The sequence below is a fragment of the Rhipicephalus microplus genome, unplaced genomic scaffold, assembly GCF_043290135.1.
Source record: "Rhipicephalus microplus isolate Deutch F79 unplaced genomic scaffold, USDA_Rmic scaffold_26, whole genome shotgun sequence".
Classification (NCBI taxonomy): Eukaryota; Metazoa; Arthropoda; class Arachnida; order Ixodida; family Ixodidae; genus Rhipicephalus; species Rhipicephalus microplus.
Genome location: NW_027464599.1, coordinates 5231416 through 5243545, shown reverse-complemented (window position 1 = coordinate 5243545; position 12130 = coordinate 5231416).

The following is a 12130-nucleotide window of genomic DNA, read 5'->3' as shown; positions in this document are numbered from 1 at the left end:
GAGTTGTGGAGTTTCTAGTTGTGGAGTTTCTAGTTGCGGAGTTTCTAGTTGTGGAGTCTCTAGTTGTGTAGTTTCTAGCTGCGGAGTTGCTAGTTGCGGAGTTTCTAGTTGCAGAGTCTCTGGTTGTGGAGTTTCTAGTTGCGGAGTTTCTAGTTGCGGAGTATCTAGTTGTGGAGTTTGCAGTTGTGGAGTTTCTAGTTGTGGAATTGCAGAGTCTCTGGTTGTGGAGTTTCTAGTTGTGGAGTTTATAGTTGTGGAGTCTCTAGTTGCGGAGTCTCTAGTTGTGAAGTTTCTAGTTGTGGAGTTTCTAGTTGTGGAGTTTCTACTTTTGGAGTTTCTAGTTGTGGAGTTTCTAGTTGTATAGTCTTCTGTTGCGGAGTTTCTAGTTGCGGAGTCTCTAGTTGTGGAGTTTCTATTTTTGGAGTTTCCAGTTGTGGAGTCTTAAGTTGTGGAGTTTAAACTTGTGGAGTTTCTTGTTGTGGAGTTGCGGAGTCTCTAGTTGTGAAGTTTCTAGTGGCAGAGTCTCTAGTTGTGGAGTTTCCATTTGTGGAGTCTCCAGTTGTGGAGTTCCTAGTTGTGGAGTATCTTGTTGGAGTTTAATGTTGTGGAGTTTCTAGTTGTGGAGTTGGGGCGTCTGTGGTTGTGGAGTTTCTAGTACTGGAGTTTCTAGTTGTTGAGATTCGAGTTGTGGAGTCTCTAGTTGTGGAGTTTCTAGTTGTGGAGTTTCCAGTTGTGAAGTATCTAGTTGTGGAGTTTCCAGTTGTGAAGTTTCTAGTTGTGAAGTTTCAAGTTGCGGAGTCTCAAGTTGTGGAGTTTTCAGTTGTGGAGTTTTTAGTTGTGGAGTTTCTAGTTGTTGAGTTTCTAGTTGAGAAGTCTCTAGTTTTGCAGTTTTTAGTTGTGGAGTTTTTAGATATGGAATTTCTGGTTGCCGAGTCTGTATTTGTGGAGTTTGTAGTTGTGGAGTTTCTAGTTGTGGAGTTTCTAGTTGTGGAGTTTCTGGTTGTGTAGTTTCTAGTAGAGTTTCGAATTTCGAAGTTTCTAGTTGTTGAGTTTTTAGTTTGAAGTCTCTAGTTGTAGATTCTCTAGTTGTGGAGTTTCTAGTTTTGGAGTTTCTAGTTGAAGAGTTTTTAGTTGTGGAGTGTCTAGTTGTGGAGTTTCCAGTTGTGGAGTTTCGAGTTGTGGAGTTTCGAGTTTTGGAGTTTCTAGTTGTGGAGTTTTGAGTTGTGGAGTTTCTAGTTGTGGAGTTTCTAGTTGCGGAGTTTCTAGTTGTGGAGTCTCTAGTCGTGTAGTTTCTAGCTGCGGAGTTTCTAGTTGCAGAGTTTCTAGTTGCAGAGTCTCTGGTTGTGGAGTTTCTAGTTGCGGAGTCTCTAGTTGTGGAGTTTCTAGTTGTGGAGTTTCTAGTTGTGGAGTTTCCAGTTGTGGAGTTTTTAGTTGTGGATTTTCTAGTTGTGGAGTTTCTAGTTGTGGAGTTTCTAGTTGTGGAGTCTCTAGTTGTGTAGTTTCTAGCTGCGGAGTTTCTAGTTGCAGAGTCTCTGGTTGTGGAGTTTCTAGTTGCAAAGTCTCTAGTTGTGGAGTTTCTAGTTGTGGAGTTTCCAGTTGTGGAGTTTTTAGTTGTGGAGTTTCTAGTTGTGGATTTTCTGGTTGTGGAGTTTCTAATTGTGGAGTTTCTAGTTGCGGAGTCTCTAGTTGTGGAGTTTCTAGTTGTGGAGTTTCTAGTTGTGGAGTTTCCAGTTGTGGAGTTTCCAGTTGTGGAGTTTTCAGTTGTGGATTTTCTAGTTGTGGAGTTTTCAGTTGTGGAGTTTCTAGTTGTGGAGTTTCTAGTTGTGGAGTTTCTAGTTGTGGAGTCTCTAGTTGTGTAGTTTCTAGCTGCCGAGTTTCTAGTTGTGGACTTTCTAGACATGAAATGTCTTGTAGCCGAGTCTCTATTTGTGGAGTTTGTAGTTGTGGAGTTTCTAGTTGTGGAGTCTCTAGTTGCAGAGTTTCTAGTTGTGGAGTTTCTAGTTGTGGAATTTCTAGTTGTGGAGTTTCTAGTTACGGAGTCTCTAGTTGTGGAGTTTCTGGTTGTGGAGTTTCTAGTTGCGGAGTCTCTAGTTGTGGAGTTTCCAGTTGTGGAGTTTTCAGTTGTGGAGTTTCTAGTTGTGGAGTTTTCAGTTGTGGAGTTTCTAGTTGTGGAGTTTCTAGTTGTGGAGTTTCTAGTTGTGGAGTCTCTAGTTGTGTAGTTTCTAGCTGCCGAGTTTCTAGTTGTGGAGTTTCTAGTACTGGAGTTTCTAGTTGTGGAGATTTGAGTTGTGGAGTCTCTAGTTGTGGAGTTTCTTGTTGTGGAGTTTCCAGTTGTGGAGTATCTAGTTGTGGAGTTTCCAGTTGTGAAGTATCTAGTTGTAAAGTTTCCAGTTGTGGAGTATCTAGCTGTGGAGTTTCTAGTTGCGGAGTTTCTAGTTGCGGAGTTTTTAATAGCAAAGTTTCTAGTTGTAAAGTTTCAAGTTGCGGAGTCTCAAGTTGTGGAGTTTTCAGTTGTGGAGTTTTTAGTTGTGGAGTTTCTAGTTGTTGAGTTTTTAAATTATAAGTCTCTAGTTTTGCAGTTTTTAGTTGTGGAGTTTCCAGATATGGAATTTCTAGTTGCCGAGTCTGTATTTGTGGAGTTTGTAGTTGTGGAGTTTCTAGTTGTGGAGTTTCTAGTTGGTGAGTCTCTAGTTGCGGAGTTTCTAGTTGTGGAGTTTCTGATTGTGGAGTTTCTAGTGGTGGAGTCTCTAGTTGCGGAATCTCTAGTTGTGGACGTTCTAGTTGTGGAGTTTCTAATTGTGGAGTTTATAGTTGTGGAGTTTCTAGCTGCGGAGTTTCTAGTTGCAGAGTCTCTAGTTTTGGAGTTTCTAGTGGCGAATTCTCTAGTTGAGGAGTCTCTAGTTGTAGAGTTTCTAGTTGTGGAGTTTCTCGTTGTGAAGTTTCGAGTTGTGGAGTTTCTAGTTGTGGCGTCTCAAGTTGTGGAGTTTCTAGTTGAGGAGTGTCTAGGTGTGGTGTTTCTAGCTCTGGAATTCCTTGTTGCGGAGTTTCTAGTTGCGGAGTTCTATAGTTGCAGAGTCTCTAGTTGTGGAGTTTCTAGTTGTGGAGTGTCTAGTTGTGGAGTTTCCAGTTGTGTAGTTTCTAGTAGAGTTTCGAATTTTGAAGTTTCTAGTTGTTGAGTTTCTAGTTTGAAGTCTCTAGTTGTAGATTCTCTAGTTGTGGAGTCTCTAGTTTTGGAGTTTCTAGTTGAAGAGCTTTTAGTTGTGGAGTGTCTAGTTGTGGAGTTTCCAGTTGTGGAGTTTCGAGTTGTGGAGTTTCGAGTTTTGGAGTTTCTAGTTGTGGAGTTTTGAGTTGTGGAGTTTCTAGTTGTGGAGTTTCTAGTTGTGGAGTTTCTGGTTGTGGAGTTTCTAGTTATGGAGTTTCTAGTGGTGGAGTCTCTAGTGGTGGAGTTTCTAGTTGCGGAGTTTCTAGTTGTGGAGTTTCTAGTTTTGGAGTTTCTAGTTGTGGAGTTTCTAGTTGTAGAGTCTCCTGTTGAGGAGTTTCTAGTTGCGGAGTTTCTGGTTGTGGAGTTTCCAGTTGTGGAGTTTCTAGTTGTGGAGTTTTGAGTTGTGGAGTTTAAAGTTGTGGAGTTTCAAGTTGTGGAGTCTCTAGTTGTGGAGTTTCTAGTTGCGGAGTATCTAGTTGTGGAGTTTCCAGTTGTGGAGTTTCTAGTTGTGGAGTTTCTACTTGCGGAGTCTCTAGTTGTGGAGCTACAAGTTGTGGAGTCTAGTTGCGGAGACTCTAGTTGTGGAGTTTCTAGTTTTGGAGTTTCCAGTTGTGAAGTTTTTAGTTGTGGACTTTCTAGACATGAAATGTCTTGTAGCCGAGTCTCTATTTATGGAGTTTGTAGTTGTGGAGTTTCTAGTTGTGGAGTCTCTAGTTGCAGAGTTTCTAGTTGTGGAGTTTCTAGTTGTGGAATTTCTAGTTGTGGAGTTTCTAGTTACGGAGTCTCTAGTTGTGGAGTTTCTGGTTGTGGAGTTTCTAGTTGCGGAGTCTCTAGTTGTGGAGTTTCCAGTTGTGGAGTTTTCAGTTGTGGAGTTTCTAGTTGTGGAGTTTTCAGTTGTGGAGTTTCTAGTTGTGGAGTTTCTAGTTGTGGAGTTTCTAGTTGTGGAGTCTCTAGTTGTGTAGTTTCTAGCTGCCGAGTTTCTAGTTGTGGAGTTTCTAGTACTGGAGTTTCTAGTTGTGGAGATTTGAGTTGTGGAGTCTCTAGTTGTGGAGTTTCTAGTTGTGGAGTTTCCAGTTGGGGAGTATCTAGTTGTGGAGTTTCCAGTTGTGAAGTATCTAGTTGTAAAGTTTCCAGTTGTGGAGTATCTAGTTGTGGAGTTTCTAGTTGCGGAGTTTCTAGTTGCGGATTTTTTAATAGCAGAGTTTCTAGTTGTGAAGTTTCAAGTTGCGGAGTCTCAAGTTGTGGAGTTTTCAGTTGTGGAGTTTTTAGTTGTGGAGTTTCTAGTTGTTGAGTTTCTAAATTATAAGTCTCTAGTTTTGCAGTTTTTAGTTGTGGAGTTTCTAGATATGGAATTTCTAGTTGCCGAGTCTGTATTTGTGGAGTTTGTAGTTGTGGAGTTTCCAGTTGTGGAGTTTCTAGTTGGTGAGTCTCTAGTTGCGGAGTTTCTAGTTGCGGAGTTTCTAGTTGTGGAGTTTCTGATTGTGGAATTTGTAGTTGTGGAGTTTCTAGTGTTGGAGTCTCTAGTTGCGGAATCTCTAGTTGTGGAGGTTCTAGTTGTGGAGTTTCTAATTGTGGAGTTTATAGTTGTGGAGTTTCTAGCTGCGGAGTTTCTAGTTGCAGAGTCTCTAGTTTTGGAGTTTCTAGTTGCGAATTCTCTAGTTGAGGAGTCTCTAGTTGTAGAGTTTCTAGTTGTGGAGTTTCTCGTTGTGAAGTTTCGAGTTGTGGAGTTTCTAGTTGTGGCGTCTCAAGTTGTGGAGTTTCTAGTTGCGGAGTGTCTAGGTGTGGTGTTTCTAGCTCTGGAATTCCTTGTTGCGGAGTTTCTAGTTGCGGAGTTCTATAGTTGCAGAGTCTCTAGTTGTGGAGTTTCTAGTTGTGGAGTGTCTAGTTGTGGAGTTTCCAGTTGTGTAGTTTCTAGTAGAGTTTCGAATTTTGAAGTTTCTAGTTGTTGAGTTTCTAGTTTGAAGTCTCTAGTTGTAGATTCTCTAGTTGTGGAGTCTCTAGTTTTGGAGTTTCTAGTTGAAGAGTTTTTAGTTGTGGAGTGTCTAAATGTGGAGTTTCCAGTTGTGGAGTTTCGAGTTGTGGAGTTTCGAGTTTTGGAGTTTCTAGTTGTGGAGTTTTGAGTTGTGGAGTTTCTAGTTGTGGAGTTTCTAGTTGCGGAGTTTCTAGTTGTGGAGTCTCTAGTTGTGTAGTTTCTAGCTGCGGAGTTGCTAGTTGTGGAGTTTCTAGTTGCAGAGTCTCTGGTTGTGGAGTTTCTAGTTGCGGAGTTTCTAGTTGCGGAGTATCTAGTTGTGGAGTTTGCAGTTGTGGAGTTTCTAGTTGTGGAATTGCAGAGTCTCTGGTTGTGGAGTTTCTAGTTGTGGAGTTTATAGTTGTGGAGTCTCTAGTTGCGGAGTCTCTAGTTGTGAAGTTTCTAGTTGTGGAGTTTCTAGTTGTGGAGTTTCTACTTTTGGAGTTTCTAGTTGTGGAGTTTCTAGTTGTATAGTCTTCTGTTGCGGAGTTTCTAGTTGCGGAGTCTCTAGTTGTGGAGTTTCTATTTTTGGAGTTTCCAGTTGTGGAGTCTTAAGTTGTGGAGTTTAAACTTGTGGAGTTTCTTGTTGTGGAGTTGCGGAGTCTCTAGTTGTGAAGTTTCTAGTGGCAGAGTCTCTAGTTGTGGAGTTTCCATTTGTGGAGTCTCCAGTTGTGGAGTTCCTAGTTGTGGAGTATCTTGTTGGAGTTTAATGTTGTGGAGTTTCTAGTTGTGGAGTTGGGGCGTCTGTGGTTGTGGAGTTTCTAGTACTGGAGTTTCTAGTTGTTGAGATTCGAGTTGTGGAGTCTCTAGTTGTGGAGTTTCTAGTTGTGGAGTTTCCAGTTGTGAAGTATCTAGTTGTGGAGTTTCCATTGTGAAGTATCTAGTTGTAAAGTTTCCAGTTGTGGAGTATCTAGTTGTGGAGTTTTAAGTTGTGGAGTTTCTAGTTGCGGAGTTTCTAGTCGCGGATTTTTTAATAGCGGAGTTTCTAGTTGTGAAGTTTCAAGTTGCGGAGTCTCAAGTTGTGGAGTTTTCAGTTGTGGAGTTTTTAGTTGTGGAGTTTCTAGTTGTTGAGTTTCTAGTTGAGAAGTCTCTAGTTTTGCAGTTTTTAGTTGTGGAGTTTTTAGATATGGAATTTCTAGTTGCCGAGTCTGTATTTGTGGAGTTTGTAGTTGTGGAGTTTCTAGTTGTGGAGTTTCTAGTTGTGGAGTTTCTGGTTGTGTAGTTTCTAGTAGAGTTTCGAATTTCGAAGTTTCTAGTTGTTGAGTTTTTAGTTTGAAGTCTCTAGTTGTAGATTCTCTAGTTGTGGAGTCTCTAGTTTTGGAGTTTCTAGTTGAAGAGTTTTTAGTTGTGGAGTGTCTAGTTGTGGAGTTTCCAGTTGTGGAGTTTCGAGTTGTGGAGTTTCGAGTTTTGGAGTTTCTAGTTGTGGAGTTTTGAGTTGTGGAGTTTCTAGTTGTGGAGTTTCTAGTTGCGGAGTTTCTAGTTGTGGAGTCTCTAGTCGTGTAGTTTCTAGCTGCGGAGTTTCTAGTTGCAGAGTTTCTAGTTGCAGAGTCTCTGGTTGTGGAGTTTCTAGTTGCGGAGTCTCTAGTTGTGGAGTTTCTAGTTGTGGAGTTTCTAGTTGTGGAGTTTCCAGTTGTGGAGTTTTTAGTTGTGGATTTTCTAGTTGTGGAGTTTCTAGTTGTGGAGTTTCTAGTTGTGGAGTCTCTAGTTGTGTAGTTTCTAGCTGCGGAGTTTCTAGTTGCAGAGTCTCTGGTTGTGGAGTTTCTAGTTGCAAAGTCTCTAGTTGTGGAGTTTCTAGTTGTGGAGTTTCCAGTTGTGGAGTTTTTAGTTGTGGAGTTTCTAGTTGTGGATTTTCTGGTTGTGGAGTTTCTAATTGTGGAGTTTCTAGTTGCGGAGTCTCTAGTTGTGGAGTTTCTAGTTGTGGAGTTTCTAGTTGTGGAGTTTCCAGTTGTGGAGTTTCCAGTTGTGGAGTTTTCAGTTGTGGAGTTTCTAGTTGTGGAGTTTTCAGTTGTGGAGTTTCTAGTTGTGGAGTTTCTAGTTGTGGAGTTTCTAGTTGTGGAGTCTCTAGTTGTGTAGTTTCTAGCTGCCGAGTTTCTAGTTGTGGACTTTCTAGACATGAAATGTCTTGTAGCCGAGTCTCTATTTGTGGAGTTTGTAGTTGTGGAGTTTCTAGTTGTGGAGTCTCTAGTTGCAGAGTTTCTAGTTGTGGAGTTTCTAGTTGTGGAATTTCTAGTTGTGGAGTTTCTAGTTACGGAGTCTCTAGTTGTGGAGTTTCTGGTTGTGGAGTTTCTAGTTGCGGAGTCTCTAGTTGTGGAGTTTCCAGTTGTGGAGTTTTCAGTTGTGGAGTTTCTAGTTGTGGAGTTTTCAGTTGTGGAGTTTCTAGTTGTGGAGTTTCTAGTTGTGGAGTTTCTAGTTGTGGAGTCTCTAGTTGTGTAGTTTCTAGCTGCCGAGTTTCTAGTTGTGGAGTTTCTAGTACTGGAGTTTCTAGTTGTGGAGATTTGAGTTGTGGAGTCTCTAGTTGTGGAGTTTCTTGTTGTGGAGTTTCCAGTTGTGGAGTATCTAGTTGTGGAGTTTCCAGTTGTGAAGTATCTAGTTGTAAAGTTTCCAGTTGTGGAGTATCTAGCTGTGGAGTTTCTAGTTGCGGAGTTTCTAGTTGCGGAGTTTTTAATAGCAGAGTTTCTAGTTGTAAAGTTTCAAGTTGCGGAGTCTCAAGTTGTGGAGTTTTCAGTTGTGGAGTTTTTAGTTGTGGAGTTTCTAGTTGTTGAGTTTTTAAATTATAAGTCTCTAGTTTTGCAGTTTTTAGTTGTGGAGTTTCCAGATATGGAATTTCTAGTTGCCGAGTCTGTATTTGTGGAGTTTGTAGTTGTGGAGTTTCTAGTTGTGGAGTTTCTAGTTGGTGAGTCTCTAGTTGCGGAGTTTCTAGTTGTGGAGTTTCTGATTGTGGAATTTGTAGTTGTGGAGTTTCTAGTGGTGGAGTCTCTAGTTGCGGAATCTCTAGTTGTGGACGTTCTAGTTGTGGAGTTTCTAATTGTGGAGTTTGTAGTTGTGGAGTTTCTAGTTGTGGAGTTTCTAGTTGGTGAGTCTCTAGTTGCGGAGTTTCTAGTTGTGGAGTTTCTAGTTGTGGAGTTTCTGGTTGTGGAGTTTCTAGTTATGGAGTTTCTAGTGGTGGAGTCTCTAGTGGTGGAGTTTCTAGTTGCGGAGTTTCTAGTTGTGGAGTTTCTAGTTTTGGAGTTTCTAGTTGTGGAGTTTCTAGTTATGGAGTTTCTAGTGGTGGAGTCTCTAGTGGTGGAGTTTCTAGTTGCGGAGTTTCTAGTTGTGGAGTTTCTAGTTTTGGAGTTTCTAGTTGTGGAGTTTCTAGTTGTAGAGTCTCCTGTTGAGGAGTTTCTAGTTGCGGAGTTTCTGGTTGTGGAGTTTCCAGTTGTGGAGTTTCTAGTTGTGGAGTTTTGAGTTGTGGAGTTTAAAGTTGTGGAGTTTCAAGTTGTGGAGTCTCTAGTTGTGGAGTTTCTAGTTGCGGAGTATCTAGTTGTGGAGTTTCCAGTTGTGGAGTTTCTAGTTGTGGAGTTTCTACTTGCGGAGTCTCTAGTTGTGGAGCTTCAAGTTGTGGAGTCTAGTTGCGGAGACTCTAGTTGTGGAGTTTCTAGTTTTGGAGTTTCCAGTTGTGAAGTTTTTAGTTGTGGACTTTCTAGACATGAAATGTCTTGTAGCCGAGTCTCTATTTATGGAGTTTGTAGTTGTGGAGTTTCTAGTTGTGGAGTCTCTAGTTGCAGAGTTTCTAGTTGTGGAGTTTCTAGTTGTGGAATTTCTAGTTGTGGAGTTTCTAGTTACGGAGTCTCTAGTTGTGGAGTTTCTGGTTGTGGAGTTTCTAGTTGCGGAGTCTGTAGTTGTGGAGTTTCCAGTTGTGGAGTTTTCAGTTGTGGAGTTTCTAGTTGTGGAGTTTCTAGTTGTGGAGTTTTTAGTTGTGGAGTTTCTAGTTGTTGAGTTTCTAAATTATAAGTCTCTAGTTTTGCAGTTTTTAGTTGTGGAGTTTCTAGATATGGAATTTCTAGTTGCCGAGTCTGTATTTGTGGAGTTTGTAGTTGTGGAGTTTCTAGTTGTGGAGTTTCTAGTTGGTGAGTCTCTAGTTGCGGAGTTTCTAGTTGCGGAGTTTCTAGTTGTGGAGTTTCTGATTGTGGAATTTGTAGTTGTGGAGTTTCTAGTGTTGGAGTCTCTAGTTGCGGAATCTCTAGTTGTGGAGGTTCTAGTTGTGGAGTTTCTAATTGTGGAGTTTATAGTTGTGGAGTTTCTAGCTGCGGAGTTTCTAGTTGCAGAGTCTCTAGTTTTGGAGTTTCTAGTTGCGAATTCTCTAGTTGAGGAGTCTCTAGTTGTAGAGTTTCTAGTTGTGGAGTTTCTCGTTGTGAAGTTTCGAGTTGTGGAGTTTCTAGTTGTGGCGTCTCAAGTTGTGGAGTTTCTAGTTGCGGAGTGTCTAGGTGTGGTGTTTCTAGCTCTGGAATTCCTTGTTGTGGAGTTTCTAGTTGCGGAGTTCTATAGTTGCAGAGTCTCTAGTTGTGGAGTTTCTAGTTGTGGAGTGTCTAGTTGTGGAGTTTCCAGTTGTGTAGTTTCTAGTAGAGTTTCGAATTTTGAAGTTTCTAGTTGTTGAGTTTCTAGTTTGAAGTCTCTAGTTGTAGATTCTCTAGTTGTGGAGTCTCTAGTTTTGGAGTTTCTAGTTGAAGAGTTTTTAGTTGTGGAGTGTCTAGTTGTGGAGTTTCCAGTTGTGGAGTTTCGAGTTGTGGAGTTTCGAGTTTTGGAGTTTCTAGTTGTGGAGTTTTGAGTTGTGGAGTTTCTAGTTGTGGAGTTTCTAGTTGCGGAGTTTCTAGTTGTGGAGTCTCTAGTTGTGTAGTTTCTAGCTGCGGAGTTGCTAGTTGCGGAGTTTCTAGTTGCAGAGTCTCTGGTTGTGGAGTTTCTAGTTGCGGAGTTTCTAGTTGCGGAGTATCTAGTTGTGGAGTTTGCAGTTGTGGAGTTTCTAGTTGTGGAATTGCAGAGTCTCTGGTTGTGGAGTTTCTAGTTGTGGAGTTTATAGTTGTGGAGTCTCTAGTTGCGGAGTCTCTAGTTGTGAAGTTTCTAGTTGTGGAGTTTCTAGTTGTGGAGTTTCTACTTTTGGAGTTTCTAGTTGTGGAGTTTCTAGTTGTATAGTCTTCTGTTGCGGAGTTTCTAGTTGCGGAGTCTCTAGTTGTGGAGTTTCTATTTTTGGAGTTTCCAGTTGTGGAGTCTTAAGTTGTGGAGTTTAAAATTGTGGAGTTTCTTGTTGTGGAGTTGCGGAGTCTCTAGTTGTGAAGTTTCTAGTGGCAGAGTCTCTAGTTGTGGAGTTTCCATTTGTGGAGTCTCCAGTTGTGGAGTTCCTAGTTGTGGAGTATCTCGTTGGAGTTTAATGTTGTGGAGTTTCTAGTTGTGGAGTTGGGGCGTCTGTGGTTGTGGAGTTTCTAGTACTGGAGTTTCTAGTTGTTGAGATTCGAGTTGTGGAGTCTCTAGTTGTGGAGTTTCTAGTTGTGGAGTTTCCAGTTGTGAAGTATCTAGTTGTGGAGTTTCCAGTTGTGAAGTATCTAGTTGTAAAGTTTCCAGTTGTGGAGTATCTAGTTGTGGAGTTTTAAGTTGTGGAGTTTCTAGTTGCGGAGTTTCTAGTTGCGGATTTTTTAATAGCGGAGTTTCTAGTTGTGAAGTTTCAAGTTGCGGAGTCTCAAGTTGTGGAGTTTTTAGTTGTGGAGTTTCTAGTTGTTGAGTTTCTAGTTGAGAAGTCTCTAGTTTTGCAGTTTTTAGTTGTGGAGTTTTTAGATATGGAATTTCTAGTTGCCGAGTGTGTATTTGTGGAGTTTGTAGTTGTGGAGTTTCTAGTTGTGGAGTTTCTAGTTGTGGAGTTTCTGGTTGTGTAGTTTCTAGTAGAATTTCGAATTTCGAAGTTTCTAGTTGTTGAGTTTTTAGTTTGAAGTCTCTAGTTGTAGATTCTCTAGTTGTGGAGTCTCTAGTTTTGGAGTTTCTAGTTGAAGAGTTTTTAGTTGTGGAGTGTCTAGTTGTGGAGTTTCCAGTTGTGGAGTTTCGAGTTGTGGAGTTTCGAGTTTTGGAGTTTCTAGTTGTGGAGTTTTGAGTTGTGGAGTTTCTAGTTGTGGAGTTTCTAGTTGCGGAGTTTCTAGTTGTGGAGTCTCTAGTCGTGTAGTTTCTAGCTGCGGAGTTTCTAGTTGCAGAGTTTCTAGTTGCAGAGTCTCTGGTTGTGGAGTTTCTAGTTGCGGAGTCTCTAGTTGTGGAGTTTCTAGTTGTGGAGTTTCTAGTTGTGGAGTTTCCAGTTGTGGAGTTTTTAGTTGTGGAGTTTGTAGTTGTGGAGTTTCTAGTTGTGGAGTTTCTAGTTGTGGAGTCTCTAGTTGTGTAGTTTCTAGCTGCGGAGTTTCTAGTTGCAGAGTCTCTGGTTGTGGAGTTTCTAGTTGCGGAGTCTCTAGTTGTGGAGTTTCTAGTTGTGGAGTTTCCAGTTGTGGAGTTTTTAGTTGTGGAGTTTCTAGTTGTGGATTTTCTGGTTGTGGAGTTTCTAATTGTGGAGTTTCTAGTTGCGGAGTCTCTAGTTGTGGAGTTTCTAGTTGTGGAGTTTCTAGTTGTGGAGTTTCCAGTTGTGGAGTTTTCAGTTGTGGAGTTTCTAGTTGTGGAGTTTTCAGTTGTGGAGTTTCTAGTTGTGGAGTTTCTAGTTGTGGAGTTTCTAGTTGTGGAGTCTCTAGTTGTGTAGTTTCTAGCTGCCGAGTTTCTAGTTGTGGACTTTCTAGACATGAAATGTCTTGTAGCCGAGTCTCTATTTGTGGAGTTTGTAGTTGTGGAGTTTCTAGTTGTGGAGTCTCTAGTTGCAGAGTTTCTAGTTGTGGAGTTTCTAGTTGTGGAATTTCTAGTTGTGGAGTTTCTAGTTACGGAGTCTC